This window comes from Macaca nemestrina, chromosome 6 (assembly GCF_043159975.1).
Source record: "Macaca nemestrina isolate mMacNem1 chromosome 6, mMacNem.hap1, whole genome shotgun sequence".
In the NCBI taxonomy this organism is placed as follows: Eukaryota; Metazoa; Chordata; class Mammalia; order Primates; family Cercopithecidae; genus Macaca; species Macaca nemestrina.
The window spans coordinates 13,825,271-13,846,637 of record NC_092130.1 but is presented as its reverse complement, the minus strand read 5'-3'; the positions used below and the strand labels follow the sequence as shown (position 1 = coordinate 13,846,637).

General features: G+C 36.9%; 1 protein-coding gene across 8 annotated transcripts in view; it reads left to right on the top strand.

Moving 5' to 3' along the window:
* The window catches only part of LOC105480824 (teneurin transmembrane protein 2), a 3,943,693-nt gene that overhangs the window by 2,272,209 nt on the left and 1,650,117 nt on the right, over nucleotides 1-21,367 (top strand). For all 8 annotated transcript variants that reach the window (XM_071097760.1, XM_071097759.1, XM_071097767.1 and 5 more), the window contains one exon: nucleotides 4,743-4,809. The gene's annotated coding sequence lies outside the window, so the exon portion shown is untranslated. The remainder of the gene's footprint in view (nucleotides 1-4,742; nucleotides 4,810-21,367) is intronic.

Below are 21,367 nucleotides of genomic sequence, written 5' to 3'. Positions count from 1 at the left end.
CCCAAGTAAGATGATGTTGTGTCTTAGAGCACAAAGGCAGCCTGTTCACTGACATCCCTGCTACCAAAATACCTTCACCTACAGTCCCTCTTTCTCCACACAGATCCTTTGAGTCAGGAGATTTCAGGTTTCATGGGACTTCCTCGCTTATTTTCCTCATATCCATCTGCCTTCTCAGCTGTGGTTGGTGAAGTTTAGGTGTAACATGTGCTACTAACCCAAGTGCATTCTGATTACACAGAACAACAAAAAATTACATCTTCCACTCAACGAGCTGGGAGCTTCAATTCTGAGATCTACTGCCTTCAAAGGCAAATCTCCATGACCCTTTAAGAGGCTGCTGGGTTATGTAATCTAGACTGCAGCTTTTGAATGTTCTGATACAATAATTACCTATGTATTAAGAATGGGAATGGGGTAATCTTATGTTTGCTCTGACATTTTGGCTTTAGATATGTTTGTTGTTTTCTGAAGTGATTGCTAATGAAAAATATAGGTATCTAATTTTTAATCAACAAGCTTTCCTTGACATCCTGCTTCCTGACGTGAGGCAGCACAGTAAATGGTGATGGGTTTCCTCCAACCTATTACTGGAAGGAGAGGGCAAGTTGAAATTGCTCAGCAATAACAATTTCTATTTCAAACCATGTCCTTTTTATTCTTTCATAAATTTCTCAGAGTTCCAGGCCTCTATCTATTGAAAACAGACTTGTGTCTATAAGGTTTTCTTTTGAGTAGATGAATTATCATCTTTTGTTTAACAAAGCTAAATGGAAGGCAAAAAAATGAAGGGAAAGCATTTCTAAGCAGTATTTAGCTGTGCACTTACAGCTGAAATCTGAAGCTCCTCTAATACAAAAGTATTACCCGCAGGCTAAGATATCTGTGTTGTACAATTGCAAACAGCAGTTGAGGTCTTTGTTTCTATTTGTCGACTCACAAACTCCTGAGAAATGTGTTGGTTCCAACAAAGACAGCTGTCTAGCTTAGGTGTCTTAACTCCTAGGTCTTTTTCCCAGCTCTGCCCCTGAAACCCAGACTGGCCACGGGCAGGAGTGGGCAGTTTGGCTTTAGGAGTGTGACAGCTCTTCCTACCACACTAAGCTTCTTAGCATTTCATTTGTATTATTATGAAAATCCACGGCCTCCAATTTCCTCTCTCCTGGCCCTTTGTACCTAACACCCTGATGATGTACCCTTTTTCTTTTTCTTTTTTTTTTTTGGCGATGGAGTCTCACTCTGTCGCCCATGCTGGAGTGCAGTGGTGTGATCTGGGCTCACTGTAACCTCTGCCTCCCGGGTTCAAGCAATTCTCCTGCCTCAGCCTCCCGAGTAGCTGGGGCTACAGGTGCACACCACCACGCCTGGCTAGTTTTTTGTATTTTAGTAGAGATCGGGTTTCACCTTGTTGCTCAGGCTGGTCTTGAACTCCTGAGCTTAGGCAATCCGCCCACCTTGGCCTCCCAAAGTGTTGGGATTACAGGCGTGAGCCACTATGCCGAGCAATGTGCCCTTTTCCTAAGTTATTAATGGATTCACTCAGACTTTCAAAGCCCAAAATCTAGTCATGCCTTTTGAAGGAGACTGATGACAATGCTTATGGACTCCTCTTTTGCTGCTTCTTTCCACATTGATGGAATAGTGGAAAAGATAACTAATACATTAATCCAAATTAAATATTTAAATTTTTAAAATTTATATTAAAATAACATTCAGTAAATAAATTTATAATTTACCGTAATAATGGCCACTCTTCCTTGAGCTTCCCCAACTTGCTGCCTTGCTAAGTGCTTTATACATTCAATTTAATGCACTGTTATGATTATGCTATGTATGAATGTATGTGTATGTGTATACATATTATTCTGATGACATAGTACCTTATGATTTAAAGCATTATGTTATGTTGATGAAAATATATAGACAATAATGTATACATAAAATAACTTAATGCATCTTGTTATCATTCACATTTTCTTTTTGGTAAAATAGGAAAAACGCCTATCTCCCAGAGCTTTAATCTTAATACTGAGATATTACTTGTTCAAAGTGCCTGGCATATAGGTACAGTTCTACCTCAATAGAGCTATTATTGCTATGATTTTGCTCTTGTGGTTCTATCATTCTTAATTCATAGATGAGGAAACTAAGTTTCATAGAAATTAACTTGCTTCAAAAGTTCATATATGGGACAGGGCTCAGATTTGAATTCAGAACTGAAATCCTAGTTTACATGTCCTTTTTCTTTCTACTTTACATCTCAGCATTTTGATTGTTTTGTTTCACTGAGGCATGTGCCTTCTTGATTGCATTCTTTGCCTTAAAAATGCTGTGTTTTCATTTATTTTTCTTTCGCTATTCCACTTGTTTCTTTCCTAGCACTGTATTTGATATTTCCCAATGACCATGCTACTCACCAGGGTAACCCCTGGGTGTGTGAAGGGGGGATAAGATTAGGAAATAACCTAGGAAGCTTCTCCTTTACCTCACCTTACCTGATTTCTTACCTCCTATCCCTATCTGAGGATTTTGCATTTATCTTGTCTTATATTTACCAAAATGCATGTTCTTATTTAAGTTGCAATTGTAGAAAACATACAGTCTTACAATTCTATCAAACACGGGACAAAATTTTTTTTTTAATTTTTGTTGTTTTCATGGTTATCAATAAAACTGCAATGAGATATGATTACCACAAATGCCAGAGGACTCAGGGCTAGGACTGGAATGAAGTAAATGAGGTGCCTATGCAGAAAAATATAAGGAGGCCCTTTCTCTCAACTTCATGAACGTGGAGGGTCCACACCTCTGAGTGAGTGTCTCCTTAAATTTTGAACCACTGGAGCTCCACTTGCCTCTGGCCCAGGCACTGAAAGAATTCTCCAGGAATTTTTTATTTTATTTTATTTTTTAACTAGAATCAAAGGTTTGTTCCATTACTCCCGGATTCAGAAGAAGGACACTTCATTATTTTGGCTTTTTCTTAATTATGGACTTAACTGGTGGCCTTCCTGGAATTTGCTATGGTATGAGAACAAGTTCAAAATCAGGCAATGCTCTAGTAAAGGCCAGGTGTTCAAAGTATCATAAACAGCTCTCTAAAGATTGGAAAATGAATATTTAACTAGATGACTACATTTGATTTCCTTCATTCATTTTTTATTATTTCAGTGAAAACCTTCATGATGGAAATCACATTGACAGGATTTTAATATCTTCTGGTAAATGAAACCTGCTATTCTAATGGGTTTAGTATTTCTTTACAATGCCATTTGGTAAACTCTGATGACCAGTAATTTTCTCCATAGTTACAACTTAGGGAATTCTGTGCAGATTGTACATCATGGATACAAAATATGTCTTACGAGGTTGATAATTATGATGAAACTAGTTATATTAATTAGGTCCTGTTTACAAAGAGTCTGATGATTTTTTTTAAGAAGGAGAAAAAAACAGCCTCAACTGCAGAAGCTTTAAGTGATTAATTATTGTTATTTTCTTTTCAGAAGCGAAGGGAACGATCACGCTCATCAAAACAAAGTTCTGCAGAGGGTTTTAGGTTCCTGTTTGAAAAGCTAGGCCCAAGAAGCAAAGCTCTTTAGAGCTAATATTCATTAAAAATTAGCAGTTAGTACAGTTACCTTGGAAATAGTGGCCAAAACATCTGCTTTTTCATTTCCATTGTGTTTCTCTTGTGATTGTAGTTCTGGAAACTCTAATGCAGATAGAGTGAGAAATATTTTAGAGCTCCAACATCAGATTTTGCTAAATAGGTATTTTCCAATTATCACAATTGACAGTTTTCATCTGATTGCCTGTCAGAACTCAGACGAAAGTCCCAAAGCAATTCAGGAACCTGATAAAATCATCAGGTGTCTCTACACTTGTGTATAGTCCTAAATATTTGCCTTGTCACCTTCATTCTCAGGTTTATACTTGGAGAAGGCCGAAATGTAATTTTCTTGTGTTTATTGTTTTAATTTGTGCTACCAACATTAAAAGAAATTCACAAGTGTGTTATAGTGGCATGTTGTAAATACTCTTAAGATTCTCATGTAAGATTGAACCCAGTAGAAAGACTTACTCATGAGATAGTTGACTTAGAGTAAGGTGTCCTGTTTTGCAGTTTTCACAATGTTTGCCCATTGCATTTCTTTTCAGTGAATTGAATTAAGTCCAAACCTAAGACAAATAATGACTTCTGATTATCTGTCTAAATGATGAAATGACATGAATACAGCCACTCAACAGAGAGACAGACAAATAGCTTGTGTGACCTTTGGGAATAAAGCAAAACTATTAAAAGCAGAAGTTGGTTTTTTTTTTTTTTAAGTATTTTCTCTTTACTTCCGTATCATGTTTGTTAATGGTTACAGTGACACGCGTTGCATTTCAGAATTTGCTTGAATCCTCACGGAAGCAGCAACTGAAACAGAAGAAAAATGGCTCTATCGGGTTAATCTAGGATTTCCAAACTGGGTTTAGATCAAAAAAGAAGTCCAAGGTTTTCCAGTGAATGGGGATCTTGGTTTTATTCATATAAAGCTCTTCCATCACCCACTCCAGCATGATGCAGAAACCTGTCACTTCTGAGATAAACCCACTAATCCACCTATGTCCTTGGCATTCTCTGTGTTCGGTGGGCAGATCTTTGTGGTGTGGATATTTCCTATCACTTATTCTCAGTGCTACCTTTGTGTCATAAGCTGATAGCTTTAGCTGGTGCTTTTCCTCTCTTCCAGATTCAACGAAGACTTCCAGATGGCTCTGCATGGTGTTTAGAGAGCAGCCCCCTGTTGAAGCTCTTCTGTAAGTAATCCCCAGGAATGACAGCACATGTGTCATAAAACTAAAGAGTCACTACTGTGTTCACCCAATCAAAGTATTGAATTCTTGTTTCTAAGTGAATATGCAAATCGACAGTAACTTCATTTGTTATTTTACTTGTTCTTAGTCAGAATTGTAACCTTTCTTGCTACTCACATACATGAAAAAAAAAATGCATGTACTTATCAAAATACAAACAGCTGCTTTTCTCTCCTCCCAGGCTAAGTTAGTTACCCGGGTCCCTCATTACACTCTCAACTTGCCACTTATCATAATTCTCCTTACTCATCAGTTTCATCTCTAGTCCAGGAGCTGCTTGCTGATAAGACAGTGTCTTGTTCTCATATTCATTTTTTAACCCCCCATTGTCTGATGTACAGCTGCTTAAGGGAAGTTATTTAAATGACTGAATAAACAAATGATAACAGAAAACTTTTTAAAAAATTATATCAATATCCATGAGCAGACCTAGATATAAAATCTACCATCTATGACGCTGTCGAGTTTCAATTTTGTGTGTTCACAGTTTTTACTAGTGTGATCTTTTTCTCTGATTTTCAATCTAAGCCATCATCATGACTTGGCTACACTATCAGATGAGCCCGTGTCGAGGTTCCCTTTTGCTTCGTTGCATCTATTGCCCTGGACCTGGAAGGGCTATCGTGGAGGGAGCCCTGATGTGTTCTAATGAGCCTCTGTTTCAGAGCTGGTAGCTCTCACCCTGAGAGTTCTTCCTGTCACCCAGCGTGTTTCAGCCTAAGTGTTAGCCAGTTGGTGAATGAGACTTTGGAAAACTTCCAAGCCATAGTTAATTATGTGCTTTCTCGAAACTTGACTGTCCTTGCCATCTTCATGGATGCCTTCTCTCTATTTAGTAAGCAGTTTGTTTTGCTTTTTTTGGACATCTAACCCTATTTACAGTTTTCTTTTATAAAATAGAAACGTGCCATAGTACCGAGGCAAATTACACATTGCATTAGATTTGTTCAAGCTCCAAAAAGGCAGTGAGATAACATATGTAACAGCACTCTGAAAAGTCTAAAAACTCTTACAACTAATGTATTATTTTTATTAGTATTTTCTTTTTAATAAATGCTTGAGAATGTCTAGTTTTTAAACCTGTAACATTAGACATTTCTGTGGTTTTTTTTTTGTGAGGATTTAATTAGATTTTCTATTCTTTTTTTTTTAACACCAAATAGGTTGCTTGTACGTATGTATGCTTTCTACAGATTTATAGCTCCGTGTGTGTGTGTGTGTGTATGTGTGTGTGTGTGTGTGTGTGTGTGTTTTCTTGGTGTTTCAGTTCTTTCCTTTCATTCTGGTTTTGCTTATTCATGCCTACAGAGGATAAACTTTATGATAAAACTGATACTTCAACTAAAAAATGACAAGTCTGTGGGATTTTCGGGGGGAAAGGGTGGATGGGCAGGAAAAAGAACAAGCTGAGGAAAAATTAAATAGTTCCCAAAGAGCATTTTACATTCTGAAATATAATCCCAAAGGAAACTGCTATAATGTAAAAGAGTTAGGATAAGAACTCTTGATGTTAGATACATATAAGCTATGGTCAGAGGAGGTAAGAAATTGATGAGTTGCAGATAATATCAGCTGCTGTCTTGGAAAAAATCTCATGAGTGAATTCTGAAATGGAGTCCTCTGTTGGACATATACTTTAGCAGCCTCAATATTATTGATCTATTGAAGACAAAGAGGAAAGCGTTCTGATCGGTATGCTAAGAAGAGTGTGCTTCCTGGGGAAGGCAGTCTCATGCTCCTAACTTTTCATTGCAATTCTGAAGCCCACCTGGGAAGACAGGTTTGAATTATTAAATAAACTGAGCTTTCTACACTTGAAGCAAAATTTTCAATATTCTTCAAATTTTACAATATCTTGTTTGTTGATACACATTTCCCCCTCCTGTTTAGAGACAGAAAGAAAAATAATTCATGTAGGAGTGAGAAAAGTTATCCATGACACTAAAATTCAGTTGAATATATTAAGGTATAATTTAGGTTTTAGACAAGTCTTAAGAATTGGTTGCAGAATTTGAATGGCTGGCCTGCTATTTTATATTATGTCAGTCCCAAAATAATCCACAGAGAAAATTAATGTTGTTGTTAATATTTTAAATCTTTTTGGCTAGATATGCTGGTATAATGATAATTACGTTTTCAACTCATACATGGAGTCTTTTCACTTAAAACATCCTGTTTTCTTGTTATGACATGAATTTAATCTATTTTAAATTCAGGAATAAAGTACAAAATATAGCATAGAGGAATAAGTGTTTCACTTTCTTGGAAGATACTCCAGCTATTAAGGTGAGGGTTTTGGAATAACACAGGCCTCAGATAATTCCTGACTTTTCTAACCATGTAATCTGGGCAAGCTATTTAACATCTTCAAATTATGGTCTCCCAACCTGTAAAATGGGAATAAAAATTGAATCCATCTGATGAGTTCGTTATAAAAACTGAACCAGAAAACATACGGAAAACATGTAGCCATGTCTGAAATACTCTAAATATGTTGGATATTCACACTGTCTATATAGGACAAAGTAAAAAAGATAAAAAATTGTTTGACTCAAATACTATGAAGCCTTGCTCAGTCAGTAAGATATGTCCAAAATAGAATCTTCTTTCTTTTATGGTGATAAGTCTGTAAACATATTTTGATCCCACTTTTCTTTGGGTTGGAAGTCAGGCCTGGCATCACATAAGTTCCAAGAGAGATAGAGGTGTGACGAGGTCTCCTTTCTGCTTTCACTGGAGTGCTCATTAGTGCCTGCTAATGAGAAAAGCTTAGGTCGGAAGCCAAAGAGAATATACCCTCAGTGTGGGAAATGGGAGAGGTCAAAAGGCCAAGGTGGGAAACCAGGGACCCAGGTCAAATCATGATGGTGGAAAACCCAGTGTCAAGAATTAGGTGGCCACAAGCAGAAGGTGCACCTTCACAGAGAAGAGAAATGAGCACATTGTCACGGCTGGAATGAATTAAACCAGTGTGTTCCTTGACACCAATCAGAATATCATTAGAAGGGTCTCCTCTGGAGTTCAGGCAAAAAATTAATCTGAGGCATAAAAATGTTTTGATGCTAGATAATAGAAAAATATTGTTTTCAAAGCAGTATACCTATATTACATGAAAATATTTGTCAAATGGAATGGGAAGTAGAGGTAGGATCATGTTACAAATCGTAGTTGAAATCAAAAGATCCTGGTTTAAGATAGATAGGTATTCTTTGGTGTACCCATGAATGCTTATAGGCCTTGCAAAAACAGATCCCTCAGTTCATGTCTGGGTTTAATTCACTCACTTATTCTTCATTCATTTTTTCACTCATTCCTTATTTTATTCTGTTAGATAACATGGTCATGCTATGATCTTTTTCTGTGAACTTTTTATTTTCACCTTCATAAGCTGACATATTTCTTCTGCTTTATTTCTGTTTTTTCTTGTAGCCAAGACAGAGAAATAGGTTCCCTATTCACAAACCATGTGATCACTGGTATTGGGTATATCTTTGTGCTGTCACGCTTGCCCTCTGAAATCCAGTTCTTCTCCACCCAACAATCAGAAAGATATCTGTAAAACATGCACCCTGAGGTGCTACCTGCTCTGCAGCCTAACACCTGTCATTCACTTTCCCATGGTCTCAGAAGAAAATATAGACTTATCTTCCTAGGCCCTAGACATACCTGCATGATTCTACTCTTGCCTGATTCTTGATCCCCATAGCCTACCCCTCTCCTGCTTGCTAACCACCCTCCACACAGCATGAATGAGTCTCTGTCTCTTCCTGGAATATTCCAGCTCTTCCTCAACCTAAGATGTCTGTGTCTGTCTGCGCTTCGCCTGTGCTTCCTACAGTGGACTTGTTTTCATCCTTCATTCATAGCTCAGACATCTCATAATTAGAGAAGACTTTTTTGAGTAGCGTATGTTAGTCATCACCCCATTTATTGTTTTTATAATAGCATCTATCACAATGTATTATTTTTGTTTATTGATTTAATTACTTTATTATGGTCTCTTTTGATCCCATTAGCAAGTAAACTCCATGAGATTAAAGATTTTTTCTGTTTGCATTGTGACTCTATCCCTACAAGTCAGGAAAAAAAAAAAAATGGTTGGGAGATGGTAGGTGATCAATAATATTTTTTTAACAAATGAGTGAATAAACCAACAGTCTTGTTGTCTCATTACTGTCCTTGCTCATGATCTTCCTTCATACTTTGCATTATTCCATGTTTATTGAGGACCTGTCATGTGAAAGGAAGTTGGATGCTGGGGACATACAGATTAATAATCACTTGGATTCCTTCCCTTTATGGTGGGGTTAACACATGGGTAGCTGCTTGCCTTGGTGAATCTCTGGAATGCTAAGTAAACAAAAATTCTGGGGCTGTGTCTCAACTCATGAAAGGATGCCAGCAGCATAAAGAGGGAAGAGAAAATACTCATGTCAGACGTACCACACCTGCTTACCAAAGTAACAAATAAACACACTTGCAAAATTTTTTTTGTAGGAAAAAAATGACCTTTTGTTAGTTCCTCTTATGTGCCATGCCACCTTTAGCCATAGAATATTTTTGCACACATGAAAATGACTCTGCTCCCTCACCCCCTCACGCCATTTTCCCCTCTCACTCCTCCACAGGGTCCCTTCACCTAGTGGTCATCCTTCCTGTCCCAAAGAGCTCTTCTTCAGGGATTCATCCTTTGACCACCTCCCCACCCTCCCAAGACTAGCTAATTCTGTCCTACACTTTTCATGGCCCTCTGGACTTCCTCTTTAAAGCACTTAGTGACTGTACATGTATCTGTGTCATTAATTGGTGAATGCCTGTCTCTCTAGGTGGACTGTAAACTCCATGAGGTCAATTCTGTTTTTATTTTGCTCACTATGTCTAATACCAATGATATGGGCTCACACCATGTGTTTCCCTTGAAGACTCCTTGTTAATAGAATATTATATTCATCCTGAAGCACCAAATCTAACACATTTTTTAACATTGCCCTTAATGATTTTGATACATTCTTTCTGCTGTGGTTTTGTGCTTGTAGCTAGAGATTTTAATTTCATCAAGTAAACAATTTTTTAAATCTGTAATAATAAATGGTCATGAAACAGTGAGAAAAACACAATGATAAATATATATTTTTACCATACAGCAACAGGTGAAATTGGTTTAGGCCCCGAAAGTTCCTACCTGTTGCTAAAAAGTGTTGGAAGTATCATTCAACTACTTTTGCTTATATTATTCACTATTAGTTCAATTTCTTTCACATCTTGTATCACGGATATTAGCAATTAAAATTTTCCTTTCCAGAGAGAAAGCACTGTATAAACAGATTTTCCCCCTCATGCCAACTTGTGTCTTCCCTCCCTCAAAATGTTTTAAGCATAAAAAATGCTTTTGTAGCAATTGAGTGATTTGGTTCACTTATCAGCTGATTTTTTCCAGCTTTTTTTTCCTAAAGTAGAATCCAAAGCCCCCTTCTCACTTTTTTTTTTAATGTGAATACGTGACTAGGAACAAGCTACTTACACTTTCAGAGCGAGCTACTTACATTTATAACCTTGAGGTTGCCTTTGATCCTAAATCAGCTTTTAATTACCATTGTAGTTACATTGGGCGAAAAAAATGATTCTATTATTTCCAGAACACAGCAAGGATGTGACCAATACTATCTCATGAGTACAGTTATTTTAAGGCTTTTATTACTAATTATAGTTGGTTTATTATAATTCATTGTTCACTGGCCTTTCTAGCTATTTACTTAAGGTTCTACTCAGCATTACAGCTGCAGAAGCAGCTGCTATTCCTCTGAGATTGTACGATTTCATGAAAGTAACAGGCCTCCTATTTGGAAGAGGGTGTAATTGGACTCAAGGGAGACACTTCACTTGGTGTCCCCTGGAATAGACTACAAGAGGGTGCATTATTCCCGACTCCAAGGAGAGGTTAAGCATGTAAAGAGGATGGTAGATGAACCCTTTAACCATTATAAACAGACATGGAAGCAATGAAATAGTTCATTTATCTATTAGTCATTCGGCTAGCTATCCAGATCCAGCTTTCCCTGTGTATTAGATTCTCACATATAAATAAATTTTCCTGATCGCTCAATTTCTAGTCAGGCCTCATTTCTTCTTTCGCAAGTGAGAAATAGAAGGTCTTGTAGGTTCCTATGCAATTTATTTATTCTGTAGACACTGTTGAGCACCTACTAAGGACCTAGAACAAATTTTGCAACTCATCTAAACATTTTTTAGCAAGCAGACACAAAAATGGAGCATTCAGTCTTTTTCTATAAACTCGGGTAATTCGTACTCTCTGGCTATTAGGTACTTTGACAACTGGCCACATGAAAGTTTTCAACAATATTCTGATAGCATGATCCACTAGTTTTCTAATTGAATCAGATAACAGAATCCTTCAGACTGTGGGGCAAGGTGGGCAAGTGTAGAATGCCATGGACTAAATGTATTTCTCTAAATGTGTTAGGTTTCAAGAGTGGACTGATTCACCGGGGTTTACCCTGTTTATACAAGGACAAGATTTTTAGCCACCCCCGTATTTTAAACTCCACACTTCACTCTTCGAATTCACCTTATCCTAGTTAGTAAGTCCTCTAGTAAAGATTTAGACAGGGATATTTAAAATGCATGTCTTAGCCATCTGTAGATCCCTGCTTGAAATCTTCAAATGCTAGCTATCCTTCATTGGACTATGCATTTCTGATTAGACTAGATTAAATGTGGACTAACTTTTCCAAGAGAATGAATTCAATGCACAGGTCACTGTATCCCACTGTCTATCCTGATGTATTTTAATGTAAATTATAGGCAGTAAATTATAGTAAAGGGAAGCTGGCATCTCACTCCATGCCTGGATACTTGCTGAGTTACAGAATCAGCAGTCTTGCCACAGGGTTTCAATGGGCGTAGAGCCAAGTAAGAGGCGGAGATCTTGGGAGAGCATCCCACACATGGAAACCACGTACCAGCCGAGGCTACAGCAGCAGTCAGACTATAGCACGCCAGAATGTGACAGAAAGTATGTCTTCACCAGAATCAGTGGAATTGTTTCATTAAATAAGCCCTAATATCTCTCTCATCTCTTCCTCTAGACTTTAACTCTAGAAAGCTAGAACTAGAAGGTAAGAGGAGAGCCAAAATTTAAACAACCAACAACAGATACAACCTGACTTTTTCATCCCACCTGCCTCCAATTTAGGACCCTAAGTTGGAGGTTTAGTTAGTGACAGACTGAGGATCAATGCTCAGTTGGATGGTTCAGAAGAGTAAAATGGTCTGAAATAAATTTGCTTGCTTATAAGGTTTTTGTTTGTTTTACTGTGATCAAACATACATAAAATTTACCATTTAACATTTTTATGTGTACAGTTCAATGGCATAAGAACAGTCACTCATCATTGTGCAACCATCACCACAATCTCCAGAACTTTTTTATCTTCCCAAACTGAAACTTAATACCCAATAAACACTAACTTCCCATTACCCCCATGTCTGTCAACCACCCTTGTGCTCTCTGTCTCTAGGAATGTGACTACTCCAAGTATTTTATATAGTTGGAATCATACAGTATTTGTTCTTTCATGGCTGATTTATTTTACTTAGCATAATGTCTTCAAGTTTCACCCATGTTGTAGTATGTGTCAGGATTTCTTTCCTTTTTAAGGTGAAATAATGTTCCATTGCATGTATATTTCACATTTCTTTTTACCCACTTGTTGAATACTTGGATTGTTTATATGTTTTGGTTATCATGAATAATACTGTTAGAAACATTAGTGTACCAAAATCAGTTTGAGTCCATGGTTTCAATTCTTCGGTTGCATACCTAAAAGTGGAATTGCTGGATTATATAGTAATTCCAGGTTTATTATTATTTTTTCTTGAAAAGCCACCATTCCATTTTCAAAAAGGGCTGCACCATTTTACATACCCTCCAGAAATACACATGGATTCCATTTTCTCTACATCCTCATCAACACCTGTTGTTTTCTATTGTTGTTTTGTTTGTTTTTATAATGACTGTTCTGGTGGGTGTAAAGTGGTATCTCATTGTGGTTTTGATTTGCATTTTTCTAATGATTAGGGAAACGATATTGAGCATCTTTTTATGTGTTTGTTGGCCATTTATATTACTTTTTTATTTTTGAAAAATATGCCCATTCAAGTCTTTTGTCAATTTTTTTTTTTTTTTTTTTTTTTGAGACGGAGTCTCGCTCTGTCGCCCAGGCTGGAGTACAGTGGCCAGATCTCAGCTCACTGCAAGGTCTGCCTCTGGGGTTCACGCCATTCTCCTGCCTCAGCCTCCCGAGTAGCTGGGATTACAGGCGCCCGCCACCTCGCCCAGCTAGTTTTTTGTATTTTTTAGTAGAGACGGGGTTTCACCGTGATAGCCAGGATGGTCTCGATCTCCTGACCTTGTGATCCGCCCGTCTCGGCCTCCCAAAGTGCTGGGATTACAGGCTTGAGCCACCGCGCCGGGCTGCTTTTTGTCCATTTTTACGTTGGATTTTGTTGGTGTTTTTGAGTTGTAAGAGTTCTTCATATATCTTAGATGTTAATCATTTCTCAGATAAATGATTTGCAAAAACTTTCTCCCATTCTGTAAATTGTCTTTTCACTCTGTTGATAGTGTCCTTTGATGCACAAAAGCCTTTAGTTTTGATGATGTCCAATTTATTTCTTCTGTCTTTTGTTGTCTGTGCTTTTGGCGTCACATTCAAGGAGTAATTGCAAATCCAGTGTCATAAATCTTTCCCCTTATGTTTTCTTCTAAGAATTCTATAGTTTTAGCTGTTAATGTTTAGGTCTGTGATCTACTTTGAGTTAATTTGTGCATATGGTATAAGGTAAGAGTTTAATTTCATTCTTTTGTATGTGGATATCCAGTTTCCCAACACTGTTTGTTGAAAAGACTGTTCTTTTCCCATTAAGTGGTCTTCATGCCCTTATTGAAAACTTACTTGTCAGTATATGTGAGAGTTTATTTCTGGGCTCTGTATTTTATTCTATTAGTCTATATAAATGTCTTTATGCCAGCACCACACTTATTTTGCTGTTTGTTTTTTAGTACATGACTGAAGAAAACAGCTATGGAACTTGCCCAACATATATGTTATATAATGGGAAAATGGGAAGAAAATATTGGGTAGTAAGAATCAAGCCAGTGATGTGAAAAAGTAAAAGTTATCTTTAAAAATAAAAATTAATTTTAATATATCAACAAGTTAGAACTGTTCATATTGGTTAGCTTTTTAACACTGAAACTGCAAAGCAAACATAAACCACAGTGGCAGACATTAAACACAGTTGGCACACAGCTCTGCTGGTTGACTTGGAACAGGCTATTCTAGGCTAGGCTGGGCTGGTTTGGCTGTGGTGGCTCTGTTCCATGTGTCTCTCATCCTTCTCCTGAAACCAGAGGGCCAGGTGTTGTGGGGGCCAAGGGAAAACTTCCCCTTCACCCTCTGAAATTTCACTAACAATTCAACTGCAAAAGGCAGATTCACCGTGGATAAAATAGGCAAACATTATTTTAATGTGCATAATGTGGGAGAATCACAGGGGAATGATTGTCCAGTAACCCAGTGGGGTACAGAAATGTATATACCCTTCTTGATAGGGAAGGGGAGAGATGGGGAATGTAGACAATTTTTTTGAGGGGCAGCAAATTGTTATTAGGAAAAAAGAATGGACCTGGAAGACAGAAATTAATTTGTAATTGAAGCTCTTTGGAATTTATATGAGCTCCAGAAACAGGCATCATCTTGAGAAAAAGTCCATCCAGGTGTAATTGCATTGCTCAGTCTTCTTTCCTTGGTAGGTAATGAGATTTCAGGGAGGGGATGGAAAGCAGTTGTGTTCCTCTTTGGGGGCCCAATTTCTGAGTAGATAGGGGAACTTCAGAGAATAGCCTTATCCTGTGCTTTGGGAGAGAGGCAAAGGTTGAAACACAGGGGTGGAGGGCACAGTCAGAGACACCTTGAGGCTGCTTCTTTACTTTACTCATATTTTGGGGTAAAATATTCTGGTTTCCTTCAGCATGGTCTTCTTATGAGACGTCAAAACCATAAGAGGCCAAATAGAAACCAAGGATCCTTTGAAGGTCTCAGTTTAGAACTGTCACATTGCAATTTCTGCCTCATTCTGTTGGTCACAGCAAATCCCATGGATGAACCCACTGTTAGCAGTTAAAGAAAGTATTCTGTCTCATTAACTGGAAAAGTAACAAGTTACCCTGCAAAGGGAGTGAATGTAAGTCACCTAGACCAAGGTCCTTGTAGTTTCAAAGTCAAAACTTAACTCTCTTTTTACTCTGTATTTCATTTATACATTTCCTTTATTGGATAATAGACTATAAAGTCTAATTAAAGGTAGGGAGGGGAATTTAAACAAAACAAAAATTTCTTTTTTCTTTGGTATACATGTTTGGATTCATTTTCGTTAAAGGTATAAATGCTGTCACGTCACTGCACACATGCCTGGTTTCCTTACTATTGAGAACTACTTGAGGCCAGATCCCATGCCCTATTATCATAAAAAGTACACTTGACGGTTTGAAAACATGGCCTTGAACTGCACAGGTCCACTTATACACTTGTTTTTCTTTTTCTTTTTTCTTTTCTTTTTTTGAGATGAAGTCTTGCTCTGTTGCCAGGCTGGAGTGCAGTGGCACAATCTGGGCTCACTGCAACCTCTAACTCCCTGGTTCAAGCGATTCTTCTGCCTCAGCCTCCCAAGTAACTGGGATTATAGGCATGCACCACCACGCCCAGCTAAGTTTTGTATTTTTTTAGTAGAGACAGGGTTTCACCATGTTGGCCAGGATGGTCTCGGTCTCCTGACCTCATGATCTGCCCACCTCGGCCTCCCAAAGTGCTGGGATTACAGCAGTGAGCCACCATGCCTGGGCTTGTTTTTTCTTTTTCAATAAAAGTTACATCAATGTGCCTGGCTCTCCTGCCTCCCCTTCCACCCTCTCCATGCTTTTCGTCCCCGCCCCCCCCGAGACAGCCAGACCAGTCCTTGTCTTCTCCTCCTCAGCCAACTTAACATGAAGTCAACAAGGAGGAAGACCTTCATGATGACCCATTTCCACTTAATGAGTAGTAAATACATGTTCTCTTTCTTATGATATTCTTAATAACATTTTCTTTACTTTAGCCTACTTTTAAAAATAAGAATACAATGCATAATACATATAACATCCAAAATATGTATTAATTGACTGTTTATATTATCAGTAAGGCTTCTGTCAATGGTAAGCTATTAGTAGTTAAGCTTTCAAAAGTTGTACATGAATTTTCAGCTGCACAGAGGCCAGCAACCCTTACTCCTGCACTGTTTAGGAGTTAACTATACTATGGCTAATAAGCAATATTTATAAGGCATTTACCATGTGCCAGGCCTTGTGCTAAATGCAGTAAAAATTATTTTAAATCAGCCTGAAGCAAATAATAGAATCCTCATTTCACACATGAGAAACAAAGGCACAAGGAAACTTAATTACTGGACAAATTCACACAGCTTCCTTACCTGGGAGCCAGTTCTGAGTAGTAGATCTGTAAGTGCACAGAGAGGGAAGGGCTGCCATGATTCAGTGTCATGGGACACTATTGTTGTCAACTGTCCCAAAATAAATGTTCCAAAGGTTAAAAAAAATACATTTCTCAGAAATAGCAGAGAACAAAAAAGTACATCAAAGCAATTATAAACAAAGCAAAATAAATCAATTCTATTTGATCCTCAACTTTATAAAAAATTCACAAATTATCTAATGGTATAAAAGTAATAAAAAGTACAGACTCTACATCTTGGAGAGGGACCTACCACTATGATGGGCACTACTAAGAGACCCGCCTCCCAGCTTTTTCTTTTAGTTATATTTTATTCTGTTTTTTTTTTTTTTTTTTTTTTTTTTTTTTTGTATTCCACCTAAGATTTGGGTGCTTAGTAAATTTTGATTGAAGGAATAAATGTGATACATAATTTAAATGATTAAGACATGCTCTTATATTAAGGTATACAAAATATCTCTTATGATCCAAAGTCTTCACATTTTTCTTTCATTAAAACAAAGTTTCAATAGCTTCACACTGAGTTATAATCAAATCTTTGGATACAGGTGCATCTTGTTTTGCCTAGGTTCGTGACTTAAAGACTTTTAAAAAATGGTTCGGAGTTGAGACCCAAAAATCCACACAAAGAATCAGCAAAACCAAAAATTGGTTATTTAAAAGTATACACAAAATGGAAAGACCACTAGCTAGATTACAAAGAATAAAAAGAGAGAAGGTCCAAATAAGCACAATCAGAAATGACAAATATGATAACTGATCCCTCAGAAATACAAAAGATCCTCAGAGAATGTTGTGAACATTTCTATGAACACAAACTAGAAAATCTAGAAGAAATGGATAAATTCCTGGAAACACACAACCTCCCAAGACTGAATCAGGAAGAAGTTGCAACACTGAATAGACCAATATTGAGTTCCAAAATTGAATAATCAATAAAAAGCCTATCAACCAAAAAAAGCCCTGGATCAGAGAGATTCACAGCTAAATTCTACTAGACATACAAGAAAAGAGCTCGTACCAATTCTACTAAAACTATTTCAAAAAATCAAGAAGGAAGAACTCCTTTTAACTCATTCTATGAAGCCAGCACTACCCTGATAACAGCCTGGCAAGGACACAATGAAAAAAGAAAACTATGGACCAATATCCCCAATGAACACAGATGCAGAATTCCTCAACAAAATATTAGCCAACCAAATCCAGTAGGACATCATAAAGTCAATTCATTACAATCAAATGGGCTTCATTTTTGAGATGCAAGGTTGTTTCAACATACACAAAACAATAAGTGTAATTCATCACATAAACAGAATTAAAAACAAAACCATATGATCATCTCAATAGACACAGAAAAAGCTGTTGATAAAAATCCAGCATCTCTTCCTGATAAAAACCCTCAACAATTAGTCATAGAAGGAACATACCTCAAAGTCATAAGAACTGTCTATAACATACCCACAGCCAACATCATACTGAATGGGGAAAAGCTAGCAGCATTCCCCTTGAAAACTGGAACAAGACAACGATTCCCACTTTCACTACTCCTACTCAACATAGTACTGGAAGTCCTAGCCAGAGCAATCAGTCAAGACAAAGAAATAAAAGGTATCCAAGCAGACAAAGAAGAACTCAAACTCTCTCTTTGTTGATGATATAATTCCATACCTAGAAAACCCTAAAGACTCTGCCAAAAAGCTTCTGAAACCAATAAACAACTTCAATAATGTTTCAGTATACAAAGTCAGTGTGCAGAAATCAGTAGCATTTCTACATACCAGTAAGATTCAAGCTGAGAGCCAAATTAAGAATGCAATCCCACTTACAATAGCCACACACAAAAAATGAAATACCTAGAAATACATCTTATCAGGGAAGTGAAATATCTCTACAAGGAGAACTACAAAGCACTGCTGAAAGAATTCATAGATGACACAGAAAAATGAAAAAAATTCCATACTTATGAACTGGAACAATCAATATCACTAAAGTGACCATACTACCCAAAGTAATCCACAGATTCACAGCTATTCTTATCAGACTACCAATGTCATTTTTCGCAGAACTAGAAAAAAGTATTCCAAAATTCACATGAAACCAAAAGAGTCAGACTAGCCAAAGAAATCCTAATAGACCAAAGCCAGAGACATCACATTACTTGACTACACTATAAAGCTACAGTAACCAAAACAGCATGGTACTGATACGCAAACATTCACATAGACAAATGGAGAAAATAGAGAACACAGAAACAAAGCTGCACACCTAAAACCATCTGATATTTGACAAAGTTGAGAAAAATAAGCAATGGAAAAAGGACTCTTTATTCAATCAGTAATGCTAGGATAGCTGGGTAGCTATATGTAGAGAAATAAAACTAGATCCCTTCCTTTCACCACATACAAAAATTAACTAAAGGTAAATTAAAGATTTCCATGTAAGACCTCAAACTATAATAATTCTAGAAGAAAACCTAGGAAACACCATTCTGGTCACTGGCTTTGAAAAATAATTTATGACTAAGTCCTCAAAAGCAATTGCAACAAAAACAAAAATTGACAAGTGAGACCCAATTAAAATTAAGGAGCCTTTGCACAGCAAAAGAAACTATCAATAGAGCCAACAGACAACCTACAGAATGGGAGAAAATATTCACATACTATGCATTCAACAAAGATAATATCCAGAATCTATAAGAAACTTGAATAATTGAACAAACAAAAAATAACCCCATTAAAAAGTGGGCAAAAGACATGAAGAGACATTTCTCAAAAGAAGATATACAAGCAGCCAAAAAAAGTGAAAAAATGCTCATCTTCACTAATTATCAAAAAAATTCAAATCAAAACCATAATGAGATCAACTCATACCAATGAGACTGGCTTTTATTGAAAAAATCAAAAAACAACAGATGATGGTGAGTCTGTGGAGAAAAGGGAATGCTTATACACTGCTAGTGGGAATGTAAACTAGTTCAGGTCCTGTGGAAAGCAGTTTGGAGATTTCTCAAAGAACTTAAAAAAAAACTGTCATTCCACCCAGCAATCCCATTACTGAGTATATATCTGAAATAAAAGAAATCATTCTACCAAAAAGACACATGTACTCATATGTTCATCGCAGCACTATTCACAATAGCAAAGACTTGTAATCAACCTACGTGCCCATCGATGGTGGATTGCATAAGGAAAATGTGATACATACTAACTATGGAATATTATGCAGTCATTAAAAAGATTAAAATCATGTCCTTTGCAGCATGGAAGCAGCTGGAAGCTATTATCCTATGTGAATTAATGCAGAAACAGAAAATCCAGTACCACATGTTTTTACTTATAAGTGAGAGCTAAGCATTGGGCACTCAGGAACACAAAGATAGCAATAATAAACACTGGAGACAACTAGAGGGGGGAAGGTTGAAAACTAATTGTTGAGTACTATGCTCACTATAAGTGTGATGGGATCATCCATATCCCAAACCTCAGCATCATGCAATATGCCCATGTTACAAACTTGCACATTTGTCTTCTGAATCTAAAATAAAAGTTGAAGTTATAAAAAATAATGGCACTGTGACTGTTTTTACACAGGGTATATGTATTTGTATTCAGAATAAGATATAAGAATTGTAACATTTATTATGAAAATAATATGATGACAAAGAATTAGGTGGTCTGAATGATTAATTTCATATGGCCAGACATGGTACAAATTTAAATGATATTAATGCTTTCTTCATAGTCAATATTTGCATTTTTAATAGTGAAAATCTGTTAAAAAATCAAATGAATCATGATCCTTAAATGATGAACAATAGAGGAGTGTTTTTAAAGGGACTTTGAGGACTAGCTACACATCTCTTGATCGAGGTCAAAATTCTGCACACTGGGATATTTGAGGTCCAAATCAGCCACCCAGCTTTCTAACATGTTTGAACGTTAGCAATCATTATACTCAGAACCAATGGGCATCTAGAGCTGTTCTTTATTTAGAATTGCCTTTAGTTTCAGAGGAGAAACAGGAGCCTCCCTTAAGCTTTTAACGGATATTTTATGATGGGAATTATTTACACAGTGATTCTTTCTGAATTGGTATTCTTCCATCTCTAGAAAAATAGTGGCTTTAAAAATTAAATCAGAGAAATAGAAATAATTCTAAACATTATTAAATCCTGAACAAAATCCTATTAAAACCATCAAAGGGTATTAGTTTTGGAAGTGATCATGATTACAAAATTCTTCATGAGACTCACTTTTTATTTTGCAAAGGAGAAGAGTACCACCAGCAAATCGGTGCCCTGAGCTGAATGCAAAACAACTGGTTCATATTTTTCCATATATTGAAAATTAATCACTGAATTTATTCCAGAAGAGACATTAATTTTGTAAAGAAATTTTCTCTGGATAGATAGAACTAATTACCCCGCTCCCAACCACATACACATGTGCGCGCGCACACACACACACACACACACACACCCCAAAGGTTCCTTTATTCTTCCTTATGGAATAAAATGCAAAGCCTTTGAAAACTGACAGTCACACTGTTTTAAAGGCGCAATGTGGTGATCCTAACCTTCCCGATCTTCGAAAGGCAAACAACAAAGCTTATTAGAATTGTATCTAAAACAAGGATAAATAGACTTTAGAAGGAACCTAGCAAACAGACTCCTATAAGTAAATTGCATGAACTGTGTGATATTTATTTCGACCTTGTTTCCGTGGTTATTCTTCATTTCCCAGCATTGTCTATGTCCTAAATAGTATAGAACAGGAGAAGAGTGTTGCTGTTTTAACAATAATGGAACTATGCAGGCTGGCCTCAGGAGCACCATGTTTTATAAAGTTGACTTTGAGTGCTTGATTTAAAACAAACTTTTTGAAAAAAATATACAGCCAAGCTTGGTCTCCTCC